Source organism: Podarcis erhardii (assembly GCF_964252035.2).
Source record: "Podarcis erhardii genome assembly, chromosome: 10".
Taxonomy (NCBI): domain Eukaryota; kingdom Metazoa; phylum Chordata; class Lepidosauria; order Squamata; family Lacertidae; genus Podarcis; species Podarcis erhardii.
Window position 1 is genome coordinate 15110595 of NC_138500.1, and position 25727 is coordinate 15136321.

Here is a 25727-nt window from a genome sequence, read left to right on the forward strand (position 1 = left end):
TGCACCCCAAAACAGAGACAGTCTGCAAGCGCCTTCTGACCCTAGAGAATTAAGGTGGGGAAACTTTTCAAGGTAAGGAGAATGAAGAGGTTTTATTTGCTGCTGAAGCTCTGCGTGTCAGGCTGCAGCACAAGAGAAGGACCAATCAGATTGTTGGCAGCCCTGCAAATTCCACTTTACCTTTGCTGCTGAATCAAAAGATGATTAACCTACCCATTTTCCCACCGACCCTTTTGTCCACCCCTCTCCTTATCGCTCCATCATAACAAGCAGGGCACACAGCAGGTAAGGGAAGCCATTGAAATAATGGAAAGTGGAAATGGGTGGAAGCAGCAGAAGTGTTTTCATCTCCTCATTTAGCAGCATATTATAGAACAGGGGTGATGGAGAGTCAACGGATATGTTTTACTTTTTTCATCCTCATGGTAAGCTGCACTTGAAGGCGGAAGCAGGACTGAAATCCTGCACACACTGGGTGTGTGGGTGTCTGCACATATGTGTGTTGTTGCATGCAATGTTTGGGAGGAAATAAGACGGTAAATAACAAATAACAAACTAAATATTGATGTATGTAATTTTTATTTCTTAATTATATTTAGTGGTAGTATGGCTGTATTGTTTTTTGTAACATAAAATCATTCAATAAAAATTTTTTTTTTTTTAAAAAAAAGAAATCCTGCACACACCTGTAAACAAAAACAACAATCCTCCATATCCTACACCTGAGCTCTCACACTGAAATTAAAGTTGCATGCTTCTGTCTAAACAGACTCAGAAGTATTTGTGGCTCTGCATCTTAATACAGTGGACTCTTGCGGTTTAGCTGTATGAAGCTTCACTGTCACATTTAAACAACAATTTTCAAAAGGCGGCTAATTGATACTTTAATAATTATCACAGAACGCATTTTGGAGCAGCTCATTCTAAATGGCAGAGGCAGATAAGGCTTGGAAAATGAAGTACAAACTGCTTATTAAAGCACGCTCTGGCTCAGAGTCCACTTTGCTGGAAAAGCCCTGACTCCAGTTCTGGGGAACTTCAAAAGGAACTCCACCCACACTGTTCGGGCAACAGGAAGAACAGGTTGAGCTGGCATCTGTTCTGGAGGGTGACCAGATGCAAAGAAGGATAGGGCTCCTGTAGCTTTAATAACTGTGTAATAAGAAAAGGAATCTGAACAGGTGTGGCATGCAAAAAGGTGCACCTGGCATAAAAGTTCTGCAATTTCAACCCTGCCACAGGGCAACTTAAAAACATAAACAACACTTAGAACCGAAACATCAACCAAGCACAATTACTCAAGTATGTGAAAACAGACTGAAAACAGCATGGAAATATATTTCCCCTTTTTGCTCTCCAGCTCGGCTTGCATGTTTTTTTCTACTCCGAAGAGTTCTAAAGGAATTCAGTGCAGGCAATAGAATGCCACTTGCTTGCCACACTAGGAAGCTCCCAAGTAATTACGCTACAGCAGGGGTGCCCCTTTCTTTCGGCCTCTTCTTATATCCCTTGTTTAGTGCAATCGTAAATCTGGTCCTTGCTGAGTAACACAGGGGGGAATTACCCTTGTAAAACAGAGGGAGTCATTAGTAGCCTGTTTACTTGGAGCTAACCTTCTGCCACTTTAAAAAACATTTTGTCTAGCGTCTGGCCCATAGCTTGCTTCTTCGTAAAGAATGTGATTATCATACCTCGATTGAGCATTGGTTCCTATTCATATCATACGCCACCACAAAAATCCAGTTGACCAACTTTTTGCTCAGTCCCACACTACATTCTGGAAGGATGTGATAATTCATAATATTCAAGAACGTTATCTCATGATTATCATTTTATGTCTGATTTTTTTTTATACTTGTTTTCTAGTACAGTGGTTGTTGTTGTTGTTAGGCTTAATACATGATAGCATTTTAAATTGTTCTTTACCTTGTTATAACTATTTTTATATAAAATTGTGCCATTGTTTTTATTGCAGATTTTTTTTTATGAAATCACTCTGAGATACTTTATGGGAAGTGATTCATATTTGAATCAAATAAGTACATTTAAATAAATAAAAGGTGCTTTTTAAATAAGGAATTGCCTTATCTAGTTGTCTCAAAGTGATTCACAAGCATACCATAAAAACAGCTAAAAACAGTTTTAAAAACAGCTAAAGATGGGTTTAAAAACAATTCAAAATGAGCACCTAAAGCTGAGACCTTTTCATCCATCTGGAGATGTTGGTTGGAACAAGAATGTCTTCAATTGTTATTGTTGTTGTTCAGCTTGTTTGAAGGTCAATTGTACCTTCATCTCTGAAATGCTTAATAAAAAAAAGACATAGTTGAAGAGAAAACAATTATTTGATTATCCTAAAGGAAAATAGGAGTGTGAACCCTTGCTTAGGGCAGAATTGCTAATATACAAACTCAGGGCTGCCACTCAAAATGGGAACAGGGAGGGTCCCTTTCCTCTCTGCATACCCCAAATAACAACACATAGTAACAATGCCCCACATACAACACACAATCCAATTAAGCTCACTTAATTACTGACATCGTTTACGCTGTGTATGTTCATATCAGTACATGTCCAGCTGCTAGCATGGATCTGTTAAAAGCACAATTGCATCAGGACCCGTAACAGTGTCAGGACATCAGTACTGCACGTCTCAGCAATGGAGAGCTCTTGAAACATGTCTCTCTGCCTTTACATTGCAAGTAGTTAAAACAATTGCTACTTTAATTATGCTTGGGACCCCTCCAGATTTAATGAGTGGGGGACATAACGAAAGGGTCGTAGCTCAGAGGTTGAGCATCTGCTCTGAATGCAGAAGGTCCCAAGTTCAGTCTCCAGGTAGGGCTGGGAGTGTCCGCTACCTGTATTCCCACAGAGCTGCTGACAGCCGGTGGTTGGTGCTGAGCTAAAAGGACCAGTGGTCTGACTCTGCAGAAGGCAGCTTTCTATGTTCCAAAATCCTTGACCTCTGAATTAGTTCACCCAAAGCCAAGGTCTAGGCTGGGAGATATTTAACTCTCACAGGGGCTGGAGAGACTCTGTAGCTCAGAGCATGACGCTGATAATGCCAAGGTTGCAGGTTCGATCCCATGTGGAACAGCTGCATATTCCTGCATTGCAGGAGGTTGGATTATAGGATCTTCAGGGTCCCCAAAATATGCAGCATTCAAGGGTAAATATGGAAACCATTGAAGGGGAGAGTGGGAGGTCAATGGATAAAGCAACTCTTGTTGTATGCTAAAATTTGTAAAGTTCTTTTTTAGATTTATTTATTTTTAATTTTTTTAAAAGATGATCCTCAGGGTCCCTTCCAACTCTAAATAGACCTGAGCAGTCTTATCAGAAAGGGAGAGCTTTCGGAAAGCTTTTGGAGAGATGGAAAAATACAGAGTTAAGGGAAGGCCCAAAGAATCTTGGGTTGCTGGGGGTCTCCAGCTGCATAGAAACCAAACATTGGAAGCACATTTCCCCCGCCACCCTGAAGAATCCTGGGAACTGTAGTTGTTGAAAGGTGCCGAGAATTGTAGCTCTGTGAAGGGTAAACTACAGTCCCTACGAAACTTTTCCCTGGGGGAGAGATCTCTTTTAAATGTGCTTTCAGTGTGTGGTGTGCAAATAACCTCTCTCTGGAGATCTGCTGCATGCCAGGAGTGCTGATGCTGCTTGCCTCCATCTAGGCTCTTCTGGGATTGGGATATTGGCAAATAAGCCAGGCATTGCTGACACACCATCCATCTCCAGGGAGCTCTTTTCCAAGAGGAAGCCAACCTCCAGGGAGCTCTTTCCCTGCATCCTTGGGAGATGTGGGGAGCACATCACAAATATTAATGCTTCTCAATGCATGTTGAGGTGTGTAAGAGAAGACAGAGCTCCTGCATTTTTAAAGCTGTGCGGATTTCTGCACCACCACCTTCGTAAAGGCAAGGTGGCCCCAAACCCTTTTTAGCATAGCTATGAAAAGCATGGGAGCCCCACCCTCCTTACAGTCTGGTCACCCTAGTTCCAAATGAGAGAAGGAACAGTCCAGTCCATTGCTTGCTGTGCTGTCTGCAGCAAGATGGTCTGGAGAATGGCTGTAGCTCAGTGGTAGAGAAAGCCACAAGTTTAAATTCCCAGCATCTCCAGGTAGTTTCCCCTGTTTGGAATCCTGAAGAGTCAGTGTGTACAATGCTGAGCTAGATGAGCCAGTGGGCAGCTTCCTAGGTTCCTGTATTCTAACGACTGTTCCGGTCTTTAACGGTGGGCGAGAACCAATGCATTGCTTTCCCACCCACTGGGGCATCCCATTGCATTCCAATGAAAGAAGCAAAATTGACTTCACCACTATTTCTTTCGCAGACAACCTGCTCCCTACGTTGGAAGGAATGTTTCAGTGGGTGAAGTCACTTAAAACATCCAAAGAGATCCTGGGGAGGATAAGACAGCTGGGCACATAACTGAACACCCCTGCCTAAAGCATAAGAAAAAAAGAGAAGGAAAGCTGGACTCAACCACCCTTCTCCTGAACTTGCCTTTAAAGCAATGGAATTCCCATCTGGATAAATTACTGATTCCAGATTCACATTTGAGATCGCCTATCCTGTTTCACACCTCTGCTGCAAGTCCTCCACCAAAGACTTTGTTGGTCCAGGAAAATGACAGCTGATCTTTTTAGAGAAAATTCCACAAGAACAGTCCACATTTGTTGATGAGAATTTTGAAAATAATTTTGTTTATTCTCAGCCGGCTTGATCAAACCCAGCAAAAGTTAGTTGGTGGAGGCATGCAAAGCAGAGCAATGATTAATGTAAACAGACAGAAAAACCCAAATAAGCCACCAATATTCTTTTTCATTTCTTGTTAATATGGAGGATAAGGAAGAAATTGTTCATTTTGTTGCAGCTGCCCATAAATAATTATCGTCCCAGGCCTTTGTGATATGAACTAACCCACAGTGCCTAAATTAAATGATAGTTGTTGTAAACTATATATTTAAGCCTCCATTCTTGTGATATAAATTGGGTGTGACTATGTTTGCCCACAGAGAAAATAATACCAAAAAATATTTAGGAGTAACAAAGGTTGTGTAACGAAGGGAGTGTCTGAACTATTGCGTCTGACCTTTCCAACTCACTGCCAAATTGTGCCTGACCTCTCCATCTTGAAGATGTCTAACTTTATCCCCTGATTCCTAGCTTCCCCAGTATATCTGAATGTTCCCTAGCAAACCAACAGATTAAGTAGGAGAAAGGTCAACAAGTTAAGTAGCTTGGTAGGGTCCACACTGCTTCATCAGAGCAAGTGAGTGTAAGCAGGAGGCAGTGGCGTAGCGTGGGGGGTGCAAGGGGTGCCGGCCGCACCGGGCGCAACATCTGGGGGGGCGCACTCGCCGCCTCCAGAGTCGCCGAAGAGCCTCGGGGCTCAGCTCCTTTGGGAGGAGGGGTCGGGCTGGGCGACCAGGGGGAGCAGCAGGCGCCAGCAAGGAGGTCCGGAGCCGGAGCCTGGCCAGGATCGCGCGCAGGACGGGGCGCAAGAGGGAGGGGAGAGTCGAGCCTGTCCCCCCACGAGGACTGCTGCAAAGAGGCGGGAGGGAGAGGAGTCCCCTTGGGAGGAGCGGGCAGGTGCTGGGGCGGCAGCGCTGGGCGGGGGCCGAGGGGTGGGCGCCCCCCTGCGCGGGCATCGCCGCGCTGCCGCCGCGGGCTTGGCTGGGCCGCCGGCCGAGGGGAAGCACCAAACAAGGCCAGGATCCAGGCCCGCCCCGCTCTCCTTATTTGGCGCCCGGTTCCGGCTCCCGGGTGGCCTCCTCCCACCCGCTCTCGCTACCAGTGGAAAGAGAGACGGAGGCGCAGCGAAACCCGCAGCCTTTGCAGGCGCCGCCCGGCTGGGGGAGGGGAGCGCGGAGGAGCCCCGCGGGGCCTGGGCCCGGCCAGCCGAGCCTCCCGAATTGTGCCCCGCAGCCAGGATCTTGTGGCGAGGAAGGAGCCCAGTCTGCGCCCTCCTTCCCCACAGAGCTGCAGAGGGAAATCAAGGTTCTCCTGCTAGTTTCTCTTCTTCTCTTCCCCACACTGCGTTGCAACCGTGCCCCCCCCCCTCTCGGTGCACATAGCACGATTGCAATCTCTCTCTCCCCCCCCCAAGTTAAACTAATGGAGCAAGCCAGCGCCAAAGATTTGTAGAACTGTGAATACCCCAGCCCAGGCAGCAGCAAGAAGCTGGCAGCGGCGGCAGGTTAGGGGTTAGGGGCGCAAATTACTTGCCTTGCCCCGGGTGCTGACAACCCACGCTACGCCGCTGGCAGGAGGTGAGGTGAGAGCAACATGTGCACACCTTCACCTTGCTAAGAACATGGAGTGACCAGAGATGGGAATCTGCACCAAGGCAAGGAGACCCAACTATCGCCTTCAAGAGGTGTGCAGCAATTATCCACCCATGTTTCAGGAAACCTGTTACTAAGCTGGCTGACAGCCAGGTTGCATCAGCCCTGCATCTTAGCTTTGAATGTAGGTTAGCATTAAAAGGGTGCTTGATTAAAGCAGCCTTGGAAAACTGTGGCATCCTGGAGGGGTGAACTAGAAGTATTTACAATTCCTTGAAGTCACATCTCTGATGCCCTTTTGTATTTGTGTGTTGTGAAAATGTGACTGCATTTGGAATACTGTGTACAGTTCTGTTTGCCTCGCCTCAAAAAGGATATTGTAGAGTTGGAAAAGGTTCAGAAAAGGACAAGCAAAACAATCAACCACCCTACTTTGTAGCATGACTCTTTTTTCATAGAGAAAAAAAGGCCAAAGATGTGTTCATAGATCTCAGGTGTCACATCAGATTTGAGGCTTCTGTTGCAGCTACTGATTGCATCCAATTCTCTCTTGGACCCTGAGAGAATTAGTTGCCTGATCAGGAGCAACTGTAGCTATTCAAGAGCTTAGGTAATTGTATATGTCCAGCTTAGAAAACTTGGCTTGCTGCTTTGCAAGTGAAAGAATTGATTAATATACTTGGGAGCTGGGCAATTGAGTTCCTTTTATTAGGGAATTAATCACTAATATGTCTTCTTGCTTTTGATTAAAACGAGGCTGTTGTTGCCACGTCTCAGCAAGAGAGTTCTGTAGAGAAATACTGGAGAAGATACTGGGCATTCCCTACCCCTGATGCAACCCTAACCCTGCCCACTAAATTTACTGTTCCTGCTCTTTTGTACTGATCATTCCTGTGTATTCCATTCATTCATTTCTTCTTCCATCCAACTGTTATCCTTGCTTTTCCATAACCGCCTACATTTCTACATAGCTACATTGCCTTTCCACTCCATCTCTGTCCATTTCTTCCTGCTCTCAGGGCCGGTCCTATCATTAGGTAAAGTGAGGCCACTGCCTTAGGCAACAGAGGTTCAGGGTGGCAGCTTCCTTCCACCCATTTCTCTTCAGCCTCTTCTGCAGGAGAATGGAGTGATGTACACCACACAGCCTTGCCTGGACCATCTAAGCTAGTCTGCTCACAGGTGCAGTGAGGGCCTCTGTCCTATCACCAGCACTAAGTACGATTCAACAGCCAGTCTGGTTGGCTTCTGTACATGGAATGGAAAGCACTTTCCTTTTGCCTCAGGCAGCAAAGTGTATTGAGCTGGCCCCTTAATTATGACAAGGAGGTAACCACCACCTTCTTTCTCTTTCCCCATTGTTCATCCCCTCCCCCTCCTTGAATCTGGCATTGTCTCAGCAGCAAAACTTGAATAATGCCTTCTGGCTCTGCCACAGGGCCCACTTCCTAGTCCTCTCCACCCATCACAGTTTCCTGTCCTTGGAATGCTACAGTGTGAAGCCTCAACCTGCCACTACCTGAAGAATCTTTGGGAACTTCCTGGAGTCCCAGGGAGGTGTGCTGTCGAGTGTAGTTCCCATGCCAAAATTGAGGAGCTCTTGGCTCAGATCTCAGCTCACGCTGTATGTTCATTGAGTGGAACTAGGCAAATTGCTCTCTCGCTCTCTTAGCTCCAGCCTTATCTAACACAGGGATAATAACACAGGCCTGACAGGGATTATTGAGTTTATGCATTCGAGTACTTAGGAAAAGTGATGCTTAATAGTGTATTATCAGGATATATGTTGAAGCCATCTCAAGAATGCTTGGGTATGTCCAACCCATTGAAAGCACAGACACACAGAGGAGGAACAGTCATAGCATTTGGGACTTTTTAGTTTGGAGAACAAGGCGACTAAGAGGTGATGTGGCAGAATTTTATAAGATTATGCATGGCATTAAGCAACTGAAGTTTCTCTCTCTCTCTCATAACACTAGAACTCGCGGACATCCAAACTGAAGACAAGTGCTGGAAGATTCAGGACAAATAAAAAGAAGCACTTCTTCACACCAGGCTTGGTTAAACTATGGAACTCCCTCCCACATGAGCAGTAATGGCCACCAACGTGGGTGGCTTTAAAAGAGGACTGGACAAATTCATGGAGGAGTAAAGTATCAAGGGTGACTAGCCATTGTTGGCTATGCTCTGCCTCCATGGTCAGAGGCAGTAACACTTCAGAATACTAGTTTCTGGAAATGTCAGGTGAGGAGAATGCTTTCATTATCAGGTCCTGCTTGCAGGTTTCCCACAGGCATCTTGTTTGTCACTCTGAGAATACAATGCTGGACTAAATGGCCATTGGCCCAGTATACCTGAAGGAGCATCTTCACCCTCATCATTCTGCCCGGACACTGAGGTCCAGCACCAAGGGCCTTTTGGCGGTTCCCTAATTGCGAGAAGCAAAGCTACAGGGAACCAGGCAGAGGGCCTTCTCGGTAGTGGCACCCGTCCTGTGGAATGCCCTCCCATCAGATGTCAAATAGATAAATAGCTACCTGACATTCAGAAGACATCTGAAGTTCAGGGAAGTTTTTAATGTGTGACATTTTAGTGTATTTTTGGTCTTTCTTGGAAGCTGCCCAGATGGGCGGGGTACAAATAATAATAATAATAATAATAATAATAATAATAATAATAATAATTGCCCTAATCCAGCAGAGTTCTTCTTCTTTTATTATATATGAGTTATTTAGAGCAGCCTTCACCAAGTTGGTGCACTCCAGGTGGTTTGGACTACAACTCCCCTTGTGACATAGATTGAGCTGGCTGGGGGCTGCTGGGAGTTACAACCAAAAACATTTGGGTGGCACCGGGTTGGAGAAGGCAGATCTAGAGAATGGTGGGCTAGATTAACCTTGAGGCCTAGTTTCCATCTCATCATCTCCCAAAGTCATCTCAGCCACTTCAGGTTTTCACAGCAGTACATAGTGAGCTCTTGACTACTTCACTACTTTGGTTTCAAATGCAGTGTTCCCTGCTGACCTTAGATATACTTTGAGTAAAAAAAAAAAAGAAAGAAAGAAAGAAAGAAAGAAAGAAAAGGTACACGCTTAATGAGACGTAGGCAGCAAAATGTCGCCCCCTCCAGTGCTTTTACAACAGAGGGAGGTTAGAGGAGGCGAAACAGCACCCTTCTATCAACAAGTTGTGGCCTTTCGCTTTCACTTGATATCTGTCTGGAAGTTTTGCTTTAATTTAATTGATCGATTAGTGATTTAAAAGGCAGCTAAAATCCTGTAATGGGTTGACAGGACAAGAGTGCCTGGTAAATGAGCAGATTCCTGCTGGTTCACACTTCATTATTTTTCTCTGATCATGATGTGGAAAAAGACATTAGATATGCTCAATGCACATTTGAAAGCAGGGTAGTTGTGATGATTAAGCAATGTGTTTGCTGCCCTTAATGTTTGAAGGATGGGTAGGATGCACATCTGAGAAAGGAAGAAAAGACCCATGTGGTCTTCAAAGAATTGGCCTGTGAAGTTTGCAGCACATTCTACGTATGAACTGTTTAAGAAACGATACAAGATCTTCTTGCCCTTGGAGAAGGTGACATGTCAGAATACATCCTTTGGCATATCATTTGATACATCAGTTCTCTCTGTGTGTGTTGGCTTCAAGCCGTTTTCTGGGGGGCAGGGGAGTGGCTCCTCTTCATCTTTTTGTTCACCAAAGAACATCTCCGACCCGCCCCCAAATCCCAAAGATCCTTGGAAGCAAAATGAGAGAATTCTTAGTTTACACAACACATTCTTTCCAGGACAAGTAGAGGGTGTTTTCCCTAAGACCCTGGCAGGTTCTGGAGCTGGCACCTCAAGACAGCTACCACCTTTAAATCAAGGGTGGGGACATTCGGGCCCTCCAGGTCTCTCTGTGTGGGCCTGGCCACACACACACTAGTCCACCCACCTTGAGTGCTTTTGCCTGTCTGGAATGTGCCCTCGAATTGTGACAGTGCCTCTTGCTTGCCTAGAGCGAAGGGGTGTGTGCTTGTAAACCTTTGACTTTTGCATGGCTGGAGCAGAGCCTACTGTACAAAGGTAACAGTCGCATCAACTTTTCTGTCCATGTCTCTCTGGCCACAACCTGCCCCGGCACATGGCCCCTGAAAAGTTGCCCATGAAGGAATATGGCCCTCTGACTGAAGAACTGGCTTTAAAAGATGTCCAGGCTGTTTCAGATAAACCTGGGCTGCCCGCACGCACAAGAGGAAGCAGTCACTTCAAAATTAAAGTGCACGAAATCATATAGCAGTAACGAGATTATATATATATATATATATATATATATATATATATATATATATATATAATTTAAATAAAATTATTTAAAAGGAAAAAAAGGAAAGGCACACTAGAAGAATTGTCAGTGTTATGGGAAAGACGTATTAAAAAGGTCCATTTGACCAAGCCTGCAACATTCAAACACACACAAAGAAAACCCCTGGGGAACAAAAGATTGCCTACCTTTGTTCATCCGGTTCAGCTGGTTCGTTCCTTTGAAGAGCCACGAGGGAAGAAAAGGGTACCAGGTGCCAATGTAATTCTGCAACCCTCCCTAAGCCCTTAGGATAGAAAGGGATACAAATTGAAACAAATGAAGGCTGTCTAATTACAACTTAACTCCCTCCCACCCTATCCTATAGGCTTATGTTGATGAACAAACTGCAAAACATAATACATGCCAACAGCAAACTCCAGACATAGGTCCTTATGCAGTCAAATATCACTAGGCTCAGTAAAACCCCAAGGTTCATTTATTTATTAACTGCATTTATAGCCCACCTTTTTCTCCAAGGAGCAAAACGTGGCATGCATGGTTCACTCCTCCTCAGTTAATCCCCACAACAACCATGTCAGTGACTGGCCCAAGGTCACCCAGTGAGCTTCATGGCAAAGTGAGAATTTGAACCCTGGTCTTCCAGGTCCTAGTCCAGCGCTTTGACCATTCCTCTAGGAAACCAAAAGGTTTACAAAAGTTGTTAGTAAAAAAACCCCCACAGAAAACTCAAACCCTAAGAGAGGAACCCTGCTAACAGCCCAGTGCGAACAGAGCATGCTCAGTGGCCACCAAATGCTGACTGACAGTTACAGGGGATGGGGGAATGGAGTGGAATATCTTGGGGAAAGATGTAGCTGGCTGGGATCCTGAACAGGAGCGCTCCACACTGAAATATTTTCTTGCAGCCCCACTTGTATAAATTAGGAAACAGGGCATGGAGGCAATTATCTGTCCTGACCCAGAGCTTTCCCCACAAAGACCTGCTCTTTAAAGCTGAATCAATTTGGGGTTCCATAGACTGACATTTGCTCCAATTGAGCTTTAGAGAGCAGGTTTTCACTGAGTATGCTCTGGAGCAAAAAAAGAGGGGGGGGGCATTTGGACACAGAACTTTAAATCACAGACTGTGCCTGGAAAGAGCGGAGGAAAGGTAAGTGTGGATAAACCCAGAGGGGGGTTATTGTCTTTCTTCTTGTTTTTATTGTGTATTTTGGGTTCTTATTTTGTATTTTTATGTTGTAAACCTCCTTGTAATCTTTGAATGAAGGGCAGTACAAATTTAATGTTGTTTTTATTATTTTTATATTATTATTATTATTATTATTATTATTATTATTATTATTATTATTATTCCTGCCAAACCCGCACTTAAAAACCCTTGGCTGATGTGCTACATTTGAGTAACCCATCAGTCAAATCCATCTTCTGTGTGAGAACTTTCCACATATTATGAAGACCACTATCATGGCTGCTGGAAGTGCAACAGCAGAGATCATTCAGAATATAACTTAAGGGTTAATTTTGTTGTCATTGTGAGCCAGCTACCTGAGGGGGAGCTTTTGCTTAGCAACCAGTCAGAGTGGTGTGATCTGATTGGCTGTGTGCTCCCGGGGATGAGGGATTTATGCTGGTTTATCTCCAGCTGAGCTAGGCCTAGGGACTTCTGCTTGTATAGCCTGGCCAAGTTGGGAGCCTGCTAGCTGAGCTGGAGCTCCTCCATATCCTAACCTGCTCACATTGGCAGATGTAGGGATAAGATTGCTCCCTTAGTTGGCTGTTAGCTGTTTTTATGCTGTTGTAGTGCATGCATTTCGATGTGCTTGTATCCTGCCTTTTTGCTGTGAGCTATTCCCCAAATCCAATACAAAAATGTACCAAGCTGCTCAGAATGGGACACACCACTTCAGATGCAGACTGACCAGTATCTCAATAGTAGTATGTGCTATTTTAATTACCGGTATATTATGCAAAGTGTTTGCAGTCGCTTTTCAGGGCTACACCCTCACAAAGGGACACACAAGCAGGAGCAAGGCGTGCTATAATAGCCACATTAGAGAGGATGCATAACAATTAAAAAGCTGCTCTGTAACACCCAAGCAACCTCATGACACTCTCAGATAAAGGCAACATTGCAGAGGAAGGTTTTCAACGCTCACCTAAAAGTAGAGCAGAATGTGGCTGCTAGATTGCTGAGTGGGGCAGTCTGATGGGACCACGTGTCACCAGTCCTGAAATCGCTGCGCTGGCTGCCGGTGAGCTTCAGGTGTTCATTCCCACAACCACTTTTGAGGATCCAGTTACAGATAGGTAGCCGTGTTGGTCTGCCATAGTCAAAACAAAATTAAAAAATTCCTTCCAGTAGCACCTTAAAGACCAACTAAGTTAGTTCTAGGTATGAGCTTTCGTGTGCATGTATCTGAAGAAGTGTGCATGCACACGAAAGCTCATACCTAGAACTAACTTAGTTGGTAGATTTTGTTGAAATTTTGAGGAGATGATCTCCTCAAAAGTGAAAACAAAATTAAAAAATTCCTTCCAGTAGCACCTTAAAGACCAACTAAGTTAGTTCTAGGTATGAGCTTTCGTGTGCATGTATCTGAAGAAGTGTGCATGCACACGAAAGCTCATACCTAGAACTAACTTAGTTGGTAGATTTTGTTGAAATTTTGAGGAGATGATCTCCTCAAAAGTGAAAACAAAATTAAAAAATTCCTTCCAGTAGCACCTTAAAGACCAACTAAGTTAGTTCTAGGTATGAGCTTTCGTGTGCATGTATCTGAAGAAGTGTGCATGCACACGAAAGCTCATACCTAGAACTAACTTAGTTGGTAGATTTTGTTGAAATTTTGAGGAGATGATCTCCTCAAAAGTGAAAACAAAATTAAAAAATTCCTTCCAGTAGCACCTTAAAGACCAACTAAGTTAGTTCTAGGTATGAGCTTTCGTGTGCATGTATCTGAAGAAGTGTGCATGCACACGAAAGCTCATACCTAGAACTAACTTAGTTGGTCTTTAAGGTGCTACTGGAAGGAATTTTTTAATTTTGTTTTCACTTTTGAGGAGATCATCTCCTCAAAATTTCATCTCCTCAAGATCATCTCCTCAAAATTTCTCAAGCTTCACGATTGTCAAGGGAGGTCTTGGTGGTGCTGGTGTCCCCCCAGTTGGCACTTTCTGTGACAGGACCTTCTTGGTGGTGGCTTCCTGTTTGTGGAATGCCCTCCCTGTTGAGGTTCATCTGGCTTCCTGTTAACATTCAAGAAGATTTTAAAGACATTCCTCTTCACTCTTGCATTTGATGGCTAAAAGATTCAGTTCCTGACAACCTTGAAACTATTAAATGTGAGGATACATGATTGTTTTTTAAAAGATGTTTTTAATGTTTTAATTTTTGTAATGTTTTGCTGCTTTATTGTTTGTCCCCCTAGGTTTCTTTGGGACAAAATTAATCTTATTATTATTATTATTGCCTGGTACAGATAGGGTGAGGCTCAAGTCTATAGGAAGGAGGTTTCAATTCTATAGCTGCCACCAAGAAGGTCTTGTTTCTTTTCCATACTGCTGAACCAATCTTAGCAGCAGACACACGAGAACAACCCCTGAAGCTGATCTTAGTGTACAGGCAGGATTATATGGGTGAAAACAGCCCTCCAAATAACCTGGTCCCAAGTCATTTAGGACTTTGAAAGGTTAATTCCTACACTTTCAGTTGGACCTGGAGGTTGACTGGCAGCCAGTGAAGTTGACACTAAATTGGTGTTATGTTTTCAGGCTTTCTGACCTCCACCAGCATCAACAAACAGCTGCATTTTATACCAGCTGCAATTACCATATTGGCCTCAGAGGCCAACCCCAATAAAGTGCATTGCAGTTTTGAGGAATCCTGTGAATGGATGGCCGAGGCCCCTTCAAATAGGTTTGCAATTAGCAGGTGTTTTCGGAAAGCGCTCCTGACAACAGCTGTTACCTGTGACTCACCAGACAACTGCAAGTTCAGGACTACTGCCAAGCTATCCTCCTGGCCCTTTAAAGGGAATATAATCCCATCTGCATGCCCCTATCCAGATGTGCTGATTCCCAACCCACAATATGCTAACCAAAACAGCCAATCTTCAAAATCCGCATTTCTCAGAATTTTGAAATGCAGTGCCCACAGCAAACTGTACAGAACTGCGTATAACTAGGATAAAATGTGCATAAAATACACATGTATCAGTGAAAATAACATACAAAAATGCATTTTATCAGGGAGAATTGGTTTGAAAAAATGTGTAAATTAGTCAAAATTGCATATAAAAATGCGTGCATGGGGGGGGGGGAATATGGAGAATTTAACTTAAATATGAAAAAACCCCAAAACTTGGAGAACCAAAAGTGACAGATTTATTCATCTCGAACCAGGACTCATCCCTCCCATTTCTCCACAAACCCTCCAAACTGCTGGGAGATGCTCTGGACCAAATTTGGCAGGTGTGCAAGAAGAGAGGAAGAGGCAGACTTCTGAGTGGAAGTCTGTCTGTTCAGCACTGAATACAATCCTCTGTTTCACTTTTCCTGTCTCAGATTAAGTTTTGGTCAGTAGCAAGCAGCAATATTTATATTGTGCTTGTTTAGTGCTCAAAACACTTCACAGTGTCTGCAAGAGCTGCAGTGGGCGATGTTGACAAAACAGCATGCAAAAACTCGGTGTGCATGGAATATACCTCCCACACAGAGAATTCTACAGACCTCTGCAAGGGTTTGAGACAGAATAATCAAGTGCTCTGCAGCTGATCAGAGATTTATTCAGTTTCATCTGAATCCTAATGACCCAGCAGGCTCTTTGCACATCCCACTTGCAAGACAAATGTTACCACTATTAACTGCTTTGCTCAATAGCTTGCTTTTCCACTGGTTCCCATCTGTCATAGTTTAAGAGCTGGAACATTTTCAGACGAGAGCAATTGTGATAAGATTATCTTCAGAGCAGCTCCCTACACAGATGCTATGTCGGATAGGAAGCAGCCAACAAGGCCAAACAAGACGCCCATCAAAACGCAGGTCTTTCCAGCCGAGCCTGTCTTGCCTTGAATGGCAAGAAGCAAATACATCTGCAAGGATTAGCAAACACCATTTGATGCAAACGAATCAGGAGTGCCTGACCTGAGCAATGCTCGCAATCAAAGCAGCTTCAAGGGAGTGACAAATGGTGTGAAGTCATTTAATGTATCTAAGTAAAGACAACCGTGGACAGAGCGTCTTAATTGGTGCATTAAGTGCATTTAGGTGAACTCAATAAAGATTGATTTCTTCATTGTGTTTTCCAAGTAATGTATGTTTTTTTTCTTTCAGAAAGTCCTTGCTTGCCTAAGCTAGGGTCTTTCCAAGTTGTCCTGCTAGGAGACAGGGCTATTTCCTGTTGCTTTATTTAGACATGGGCTTCTGTAATACAGAGATGTGTGAACCAGAGGAGGTTGGTTGGTCTGTTAGGGTGAATGGCACACTACCCCATCAACCTCAGCCTGTCCCCAATCACTTACCTGCCTTCTTACCAGGAGGTGACTCTGCTGCTTGGCTCTCTGGCTCCACCTTCTGTTGGCCTCCTTGCTTTGTGCCCTACCAGTATTTATTTATTGAATTTATATCCCACCCCTTCTCCTCAGTATCCATGTTCGCCGTCCACCAGTGCTGTCAACGTGCCTTTCTCTTTTTTAATCAAACCGTGGGACTTTGGAAAGTCTAGGGGCTCATGGACACATAAAAGAGCCACAATTAATATATCAGAGACACACAGCAATCTCTCTATAGTCAGCAAGCATGGTGGACTTTGTTGCTGTATATTAGGAACCTTCTGCCCCACCAGAAACCGAAACTTAAACAGCACCACATAAACTGGATATTGATTATCTTCTATGTACTGATGGAAAGAGGCAAAGCTCCGGTAAATATTGCCAAATCAATAGTTCTGGAGAAATAAGTGAGTGCAATAATGAGATCTCATTGTAGCAAAACAAATCCATGGTGGCTTATTGCCAAGATCAGGCGGCAGCTGTGTCATGAATGCATGGCACCACCAGAATGTCTGGAAAGGTGTGTTGAGCTGTGTCACTTTCTCATAAAGACACTATTTTCCCATGGCAGTCAGTTCCTAGCAGGGATACACAACAAATTCACAACTTATCGGTTTCAATACAGTATTCTATTTTTATCTCATACAACACTGGGGGCTTCATACTATGATGCAGTTTATAAATTTGTTAAATAAAAATAAAAGAACTTAACTAACCAGCAGATCAAAATGTAGCTATCCTTTGGATTTTTCGCTACTCTGAATTGCACCGAAGCAAGTGTTGATCCTGTTGTTTTTGTCCATGGAGTTTTCTTGGCAGGGATACTGGAGTGGCTTGCCAGTTCCTGCTCCAGGTGGATCACGTTTAGTCAAAACCCTCCACTATGACCTGTCCATCTTGGGTGGCCCTGCACGGCATAGCTCATAGCTTCTCTGAGTTATTCAAGCCTCTTCGCCATGTCAAGGCAGTGATCCATGAAGGAGTGATCCATGAAGGAGCCATGATGGGGTCACGAAGAGCCAGACACGACTAGGGGACTAAACAACAGAAGTGTTGATCCACACATCCCAGTGCATTTTCCCATCACCGTCCTTATTGCAAAAGCTCCAGTATTTGGAGGAAATAGGTTGTTGCACAGGACCTACCAAGCAACTCTAATTGTGCAACATGGTGTGATTGAAAACAGGACCTGTCCCAAAGCACCCATGGTTGGTCTAAAACCCCACACCTGGATATTCCAATTGGTTAAAAGCAGGATTTTTTTTTTAAAAAATGGGGCAATATTAAACATGCATTCCCTTAGTTTGATTTGGAAAGAACTATAGCAGATCCTCCTGTTTATGTAGCCTGGGCTCTGAAATGTACACTATAGCCACAGGGCTCAGTTGCTTCATCACTCCTTCATCAAGATTAGGGACCACATTGACATTCATTGGAGAACAGCCAGAACATAAATACGGACAGTCTAGTACGTACAGGTACTAGCAGCTGTAGATTTTGTCACTGTTCCATATGTTTTGTTTTTCTTCAATTCTATTGCAATGCATTTGTATTCTCAGTGTTAAGGCACCCTGGGAATACTGACTTGTTGATGGTGTGGGGATATGGATTTAGTAAATAAAGATAACAACAATTCTATTAAATCTTAATGCAAACGTTAAAATATTTAAGAATGAGGGTCTCACACTTGTCAGTTACCCCAGTGCCTTCACACTCGTTGAGCTAGATCCAGACTTAATCATTCTTAAGGCCGATCCATTGAAATCAATGGGTCTTAAGTTTCTTAAGTTATTTCAGTGTGTCTTCTCTGCATTCCTTAACTGAAAGTAGGCAACTTTAAATTCAACAGGACTAGACATGGGCAGGATTGCACTATTAGTCTGGTTCCAGCCCATAGACCACAACACTGGAAAATGAGAGCAAAGCTATTTATTAGTGAGAAACTATGTGAAATACTCCTTACATGGTGTGTGTGTGTGTGTGTGTGTGTAAATGGGATAGAGACTTACTGTTATGTACTGAAGTTCTCACCCTGGGCCAGCAGGGGGATACTGTAGATAGTTTTCACTCAGGTCCACATATGCAAATAAGGAATTGAAAGTTACTTTCAGTGATTGGATAGTTACAGAAAGTTGATACTGTAGTTGAGCTCTATATAAGCAGGTTGGCTGAACCCTTCAGCTCAGTTCTGTTCTGGCCTGTGAATAAACAAGAGCTGTTTGAAGAATCACTGTGTCGTCTGATATGTTCACCCACAACTTAACACTTACTTCACCCATTCCCTCAGCCCTGCAACTTTACAGGATATGCTCAAGTAAATTCAGCACAAAAAGAAAGAATAAAGGAATAAATACCAGTGTCAAAGGGCAGACTCAAAGAAATAGAAATAAAAGATGGTGAATATAATTCTACAAGAGGGGTTAGGATGTAATGTCTGAGGGAGCACACAGAAAAATCATTCTAGTGCTGCAAACTCTTTCAGACCCCACAAGTATAAATTTATCTAGTTGGTCTAGTCATTAAAAGGGTTCGATCTTATTGTCACCTCCCACTGCTACAAAATGTTTTAGAGAAGTCTGAAATACTTTATAAAAGGAAACAATTTACCCATCAACAAGACTTTATAGCATTGGTCAGCACTGGCCTTGAACTGAGAAGAAATGAGAAGAAATCCCAGGCACAGGGAACCTGTTGCCCACCAGACATTTTGGACTCCATTGGCCGTGCTGGCTGGGACAGATGGGAAATGGAGTCAAAGAGCCTCTGGAGGGTACCAGGTTCCCCATCCCTGCATCATCCACAACAAGAACCTTCCATACTTGTTCAAAACCATGTTCCTGATCTTTGGGATGTTGATACATTTCCACACCTTTGCTACCTACGATTTAATTGCAGTCAAGGCGTGGACAATTCAATGACTACAGAGATTGCCTCTGGATTGAAGATGCTGAAAAGTATTGTCCCCCAGTGTTGACAGGAGCCAGAATCTGCTCTCAGGATTTTTATTTTGCAGTTTTGGGACACCACCATCATGCATGGCAGCAGGGCTGGCTAACTTCTCAAAGCTGTGTGTATACAATGAACATAAAACCAAAAATCAAAAGGTGGAAAGGCACAGATCTGAAGAAGGTAAACCACTTAGATTGCAGGGAAATTCATCTTGCATTCCTTGTATATCTTCACCAGTTAGGAACGGTGAGGTATACGTGAACAGATAAGCCGAGGAAGCTGATATCTCTCGGAATGCTGAATGTATGTGACACTTCCTTACCTTATTGTCGCATTAAATAAGGCAAGGAAGATTACACGCAAGCATTTTGATCAAGGGATGCAGTGGTGAAGAAGACTATCATGTGCCTTTCGTCAGCTTAGCTTAAGTTAATGGTTCCATGCCATAGGTCTGTTTTAGAGGAGGGCAGCACAAACAGTAGCTCACATCACATCAAAGGGGCATCACAGACTTGGTAAGGATTGCTGAGCAGGGCAATTGCCCCCTACCATTCCAAAGGCCAAACTAGACATGTTTTGCCCTATGCCTGTGCCCTTAAGCACAGGGCTTCTATTTTTTCTTAAGTACACAAATTACCAGTGACTGGTAGGGCAAAAGCTAGAGAGACCAACAGTAGATGGCGCCAGACCCAGCGACTGGTATAGCCAACTGATTCTGGCTGTGCCTCCAGCTTCCTCCCTGCTAAGTTCTACAAGGGACAACACAGAGACACCAAGGCTGCATATGTGTCATGCATTTAAAGCACATGCTTCCCTGCAAAGCATCCTGGAAGCTGTGGTTTGTTCAGGGTGCTGGGAAATGTAGATCTGAGAGGTTAAACTGCAGTTCCCAGGGGATCCCAGGGTGTGGGGGGCAGACAATGTGCTGAAAGTGAATGGTGTATGTGCAGCATAAGGAATAATAATAATAATAATAATAATAATAATAATAATAATAATTTATTATTTATGCCCCGCCCATCTGGCTGGGCTTCCCCAGCCACTCTGGGTGGCTTCCAACAAAATATTAAAATACCGTAATACATCAAACATTAAAAGCTTCCCTAAACAGGCCTGCCTTCAGACGTCTTCTAAAAGTCTGGTAGTTGGCTGTTCTCTTTGACATCTGGTGGGAGGGCGTTCCACAGGGAAGGTGCCGCTACCGAGAAGGCCCTCTGTCTGGTTCCCTGTAACTTGGCTTCTCGCAGGAAGCTAACTTGACTTGAAGATAAAAAGGCAGAAAGGTGGGAGGCTGACTGAGGTAGGTGGGGCAATCCCTGCTTGCCCTAATGGAGCAGCCTACACTACGGATGGGGGGGGGTTGGGGGGCTGATCTGGATCAGGGCCCTAGTGTGGTGGTAGAAAGAAGCTTTGTAAGCGAACTCCCCTCAATCAGGAACAGTCTCTCCCCAGAATCACCCCCATGAGCAGTGCTGGATTTACATATAAGCTAAAGAAGCTATAGCTTAGGGCCCCACTCTCTTGGCTCCCCCCAAAAATTTTTTAAAGGAAAAAACCCTGGATATACATTTCCAAATAAACTAAAACCTACATACAGCAACAGTGTTTCGTGTAGTGTAGGCTCCTAGGATGTAAGTAATGGGCCCCACCCACTAGCCTGCTCCCTAAAATATCACTGGTTTGCTCATTTCTATATATAGGGTGCCTACATTCTGCATGGACTGGTTGCACGGCAACATGTGCAAATGGCTTGAGATACCTATTAGGTCCATAAATTACAACAAAAAACAGCGACAATTTGTTGATGACAAAGGACAGCTGGAAATATAAAGGGTCCCATTACCTCCAGTAGCTTAGGGCCTCATCAAACCTAAATCCGGCCCTGCCCATGAGGTACAGGAACACAGCTGATAACAACATCAAGGGTAGGAGAACAGGGTAGCTCCAGACACACAGTTGTGCCCCCATGCCTGTCAGCAGTCAGAAACCTTTCAGGAAGGGGCTTGATGGAGATACCTTCTCCCTTGCCGATGTCGGTGGCAGTTCTTAACCCAGTGCATGCAAACACACTTTCAGAAGCAGAGGCAATCTCGGGTTATGATCTAATTTAACATGCTAAGTTTTGTTTTTTTAATTCCTCCCCCCCTTAAACCTCATTTACATCCTGCAACACAGATTTTAAGGACAAACCTTTTTGATCTTTTTAAAAAGGGCAGCAAATGTCTGCCCTTAATTGTATCTGAACATTTCTAGGTAACTTGTAAGTAATAAGGACAGGGAGTTTCGTAGCACTGGAATTTGCATACAGCCAATTAGCATTTCAAAGGGGAATCGACAAATTGTTAGCTGTAGCCCTGATGCACATATATATGGCTGGGAAAAGGGTTAGGTGTGCAGTTGTTCTAGGTAGCTTCATAAAAACATAAACAGAGTCACCTCAGATCTAAGAAATATGAGGATGAAAGGAGGGCCTGGTTATATTGCAGGAAAGGTTTTAGATTTTTATAAGCATATTTTTCCTGAAATATGACCTCAGACGTTTATGCTTCCCTTGGACTTCATTCATGTAATTACAGAATTCTAATCTTAATTCAAGGCATTTGAACTCCTTAATAATCAGGGAAAAGAGAGGCATTCCGGTCTGTCACTACATCTTTGCTAAGTCTGGCAACTGCTTTGCACATCCCAGACCTAAAAATGCTTCTTTTTCTGCATTGATCAAATGAGATGGCAAACTTTTGGCTTTTAAATGTTTGATAAGCAGTTTGGTATTTTTTTTTTATAAAAAAACCAACAACATAAATCCTGTAATTCTCTTTGAGACACTTTTGTTAAAAGGAATGAACATATATCATAAAATAATAGTAATAGTAATAATTATTACTCCCAGAGGCATTTCCTTAAACCTGAAGCACAGCTTCAGAGTGTTGGCTTTAAGAGAGTTACAAGAAAGATCATTGGATGTTAAGAAAAACCTGCTACATTTTCCAAGAGCTAAGTTGCTAGGAACTTTGGTGCCTTGCAAATTCTTTAGGGTTAGCAAATTAATTAAATGTAGTACCTACAGAGAGCAAGGGCAGATTCATCCATCTGTTACTGACTTTCTCATCCCTAGAAGCTCCATCACTCACAGCAGCAGCTCTCACCATCATCAGGTTTGCTGTAGTGTAAGTTAGACCTGCCCTGAATAGCGAACAGAAGAAGCTACCTTATATACCGTATACACCAAGTGAGACCCTGCCTTATATATATAGCAAGTGAGACTGGCAGCAGCTCTCCTGAGTTTGGGGCAGGGGTCTTTCTCTTTCTGGAGATGTTGGAGACTGACCCTGGGACCTTCTGCACACAAAACAGATTACTGAGCTAGAGCCCAGCGAGTCAACGCCACCAAAAAGACTCACTGCCACCTACAGATCAAGCTTTCCACCTCTGACTGGTTTTGACACACCACGTCTCTCTCCCAGATGTGCACTGGCAGCTGTGGAGAACACTGTGTATATTTCAGCTTGGCCCTTTCCCAAAGGGATATCATAGTGTTGGAAAAGGTGAGAGAAATGGCAACCATTCCCTAATAGGAAAAGCCAAAGTGTTTGGGGCGTTCAGAAAAAATATTATATGACCCAAGCAGAGGTGGGCAGAGCTTTATCTAATGGAGAGAATGGACAGGGATTTTGTTTCTGTCCCTCTCTCTTTAATACTAGGACATTGGTCACATCCACATCATATATTAAAAGGACATGGCTCCCCACAAAGAATCCTGGGAACTGTAGTTTTTTTAAAAAAGATATGGGAATAGTAGTTCTTTGAGGGCTAAACTACAGTTCCCAGGGTGCTTCCACTTTAGTCATCCACTTTAAATGTTCTTTAAATGCATAGTGTGGCTGTGACGAGGCAGACAAAAAGAAGATAAGAACCTAGGAATCTGCCTTATAGTAAGTCTGACCACTGACCCAGCTAGCTCCTACCTAAGCCTCACTTTATTATATTACTGCTGCTGGTGGTTTGATTAGAGGTGGCATACCATTGTAAAAAATGACCTGTCTGTGAAAGGTTGGATTGCCAGAGTCTGGCTTCTGGCATTGTATGCAAAATCCATCCCTTCAGTCCTTGTAGAGACCCCAAAGTCAAAGACAAATCCATTAATATGTCCATCATCCTCTGTGCTGGAAAAGGGTCACTTTTAATTATGCTGCTGCAAAATCACACATGGGTCTTTGGCCCATGTGACCTATGGCCACACGGTGCTACCAGTAACCAGCCTGCACAATATATGTGGACCTTGAGGTAGTCTCACATACGAAACTGCTGGATTAGGCAAATAGCCCATCTAGTCCAGCATCTGCTTCTTACACTGGCCAACCAGATGCTAGTGGCAAACCCACAAGTAGGACCTAAGCAAAAGATCTGATTTTCAGCAACTGGTATTCAGAAGTATTGCTGCTTCCAATTGTGGAGGCAGAAACTAGCCATCGTGGCTAGTAGCCACTGGCAGCCTAATCCTGCATACATTTATCCAGTCCTCTTTTGAAACCATCCAGCTTGGTGGCCATCACTGCCTTTGCATGAGCGAGTTCTATAGTTTGACTATGTGTTGTGGAAACAAATACCTTTCGTTTACCCATCTCGAATCTCCCAGAATCAGCATCATTGGGTGTCCACCACAATTAGCTTCATTGGCTCTAGTGTTATGAGAGAGAGGGAGAAAAATGTCTCTTTCTCTCCACTTTCTCCATGCCATGCCTAATTTTGTCAGCTCCCCTCATGCCAACTCTTGCTTGCCTTTTCTCCAATGCAGCAACCTTAGAGGAGAGGCAACGAAATGGCACACAGCATTCCAAATGTGGTCGCACCATAGCTTGGCATAACAGCAACATGTCGGAGTCACGGCGCTCCAGGGTTTGTTCCTGTTGTTGTTTGTTTAAGGTTTTGTAATGCGCTCTCTATATTTCATGCATTTTGGAAAAGTCTACAGAAATGTTTTCATTCATATATACCAGGCATAGGCAAACTCCGGCCCTCCAGATGTTTGGGACTACAATTCCCATCATCCCTAGCTAACAGGACCAGTGGTCAGGGATGATGGGAATTGTAGTCCCAAACATCTGGAGGGCCAGAGTTTGCCAATGCCTGATATATAACCATACATTTCTGTGTATCAGATGAGTTTTTTTAATTAAAAAATACATTTAAAATTGGGGGAGGGGGCATATTATACACGGATAGTGCATTGGGGGGACGTGTGATTGGTTGCTGCCGCGAGCAGGAGAATTTGAGTGGCTATTGGGTGTGTTATTGGTTGTTGCGGCAAGGGCTTGTGTTGGTTGGCAGTCGCTGCGGCAATCGGCCAGGCAATAGGTGGCTTCTCCTGGTGTGGGGACAGATGATAGGCAACATGTGAAAGCGGTGTAGTTCTGGTGGTTGAGCGATTTTTGGCAATCCCCCCTAAAAGAAAGCTCAACAACTCTGGGCAATCTCCTCCCATTTTCTTAATTTGGAGTCCCCCAAAATAGGGAGTGTCTTATACACAGGGGCGTGTTATACATGGAAAAATTCTCTCTCTCTCTCTCTCTCTCTCTCTCTCTCTCTCTCTCTGTGTGTGTGTGTGTGTGTATCACTTAATGCAGTCAGAGAATAGCTTGCCTGTTGCAGATGCTTCCAGGCACAATCCGTTTAGCATGTAGCACGCTGTGTGTTGAACTGGGAGCAGACAGCAAGTGGTGAGAATGCATTGGCTGAAGTGCAGTCCACATGTCTTCTCCCACCACAGTTTGATTTAATTGGCCTCCTGTAGCTCTCGAGAAACACTTGCTTATGTTAATCATGCTGTGTTGAGAGCTGGCTGCACAAATACTCGTTCAGATGTTGCTGAGCCCCTGGAGGAAGAGTCCATGGTCACTGTCAATTGTTGCACATTCTAGAGATGCGGCAGGAGCCCCCACTGCTCTGCTGTGCTCTGAATCTTAATGTTGAAAAACCAGCTGGGTCTCTTGTCTTTATTTATCTCCCCCTCTCCCCGATCACTAAAAACTTCATTTCTTCATTTTGGAGGCAAGAAAGGTTTTTTCTTAAGCAGACTTTTTAATTCTCATGGCAATTAACTGCTCGGTGTACTTGAAGCAGGAGCCAAGCAAAGGAATCCAGGTGTTTCAGTTGAAATCAGAGGGTTAATGGATGCTTAATTCCACAGGAATAGAGGAGGAGAAGGAGAAAAAGAAGAATAAAAGGAATGTGCTGCAGACATCTAGAGATGACAGTGAATTTTGCGAAGCTTGGGTGCATAGACATGTTTCTGGGACTTGCTAAGGCTGGCTTCAAAGAGAACGGCATTAGAGACCTGTTAAACTGTAATGTTAAAGTGATATCTAATATATATGAGAGGACGTGGGTGGCGCAGTGGGTTAAACCACAGAGCCTAGAGCTTACTGATCAGAAGGTTGGCAGTTCGAATCCCCGCAACATCCAGCGGGAAGGTAAACGGCATTTCTGTGCGCTGCTGTGGTTCGCCAGAAGCGGCTTAGTCATGCTGCCCACATGACCCAGAAGCTGTACGCCGGCTCCCTCGGCCAGTAAAGCAAGATGAGCGCTGCAACTCCAGAGTCGGTCACGACTGG

General features: G+C 44.0%; 1 long non-coding RNA gene across 1 annotated transcript; it reads right to left on the reverse strand.

Annotated features, from left to right (window-relative positions):
- Nucleotides 1-478: 478 nt before the first annotated feature.
- On the reverse strand, nucleotides 479-12887 carry LOC309352034. Its single transcript, XR_014161036.1, has 3 exons — nucleotides 12775-12887; nucleotides 10804-10901; nucleotides 479-2305 (listed from the first exon to the last, which is right to left on the reverse strand). It is a non-coding gene; the product is annotated as an uncharacterized lncRNA (long non-coding RNA).
- Between the last annotated feature and the right edge of the window lie 12840 nt (nucleotides 12888-25727).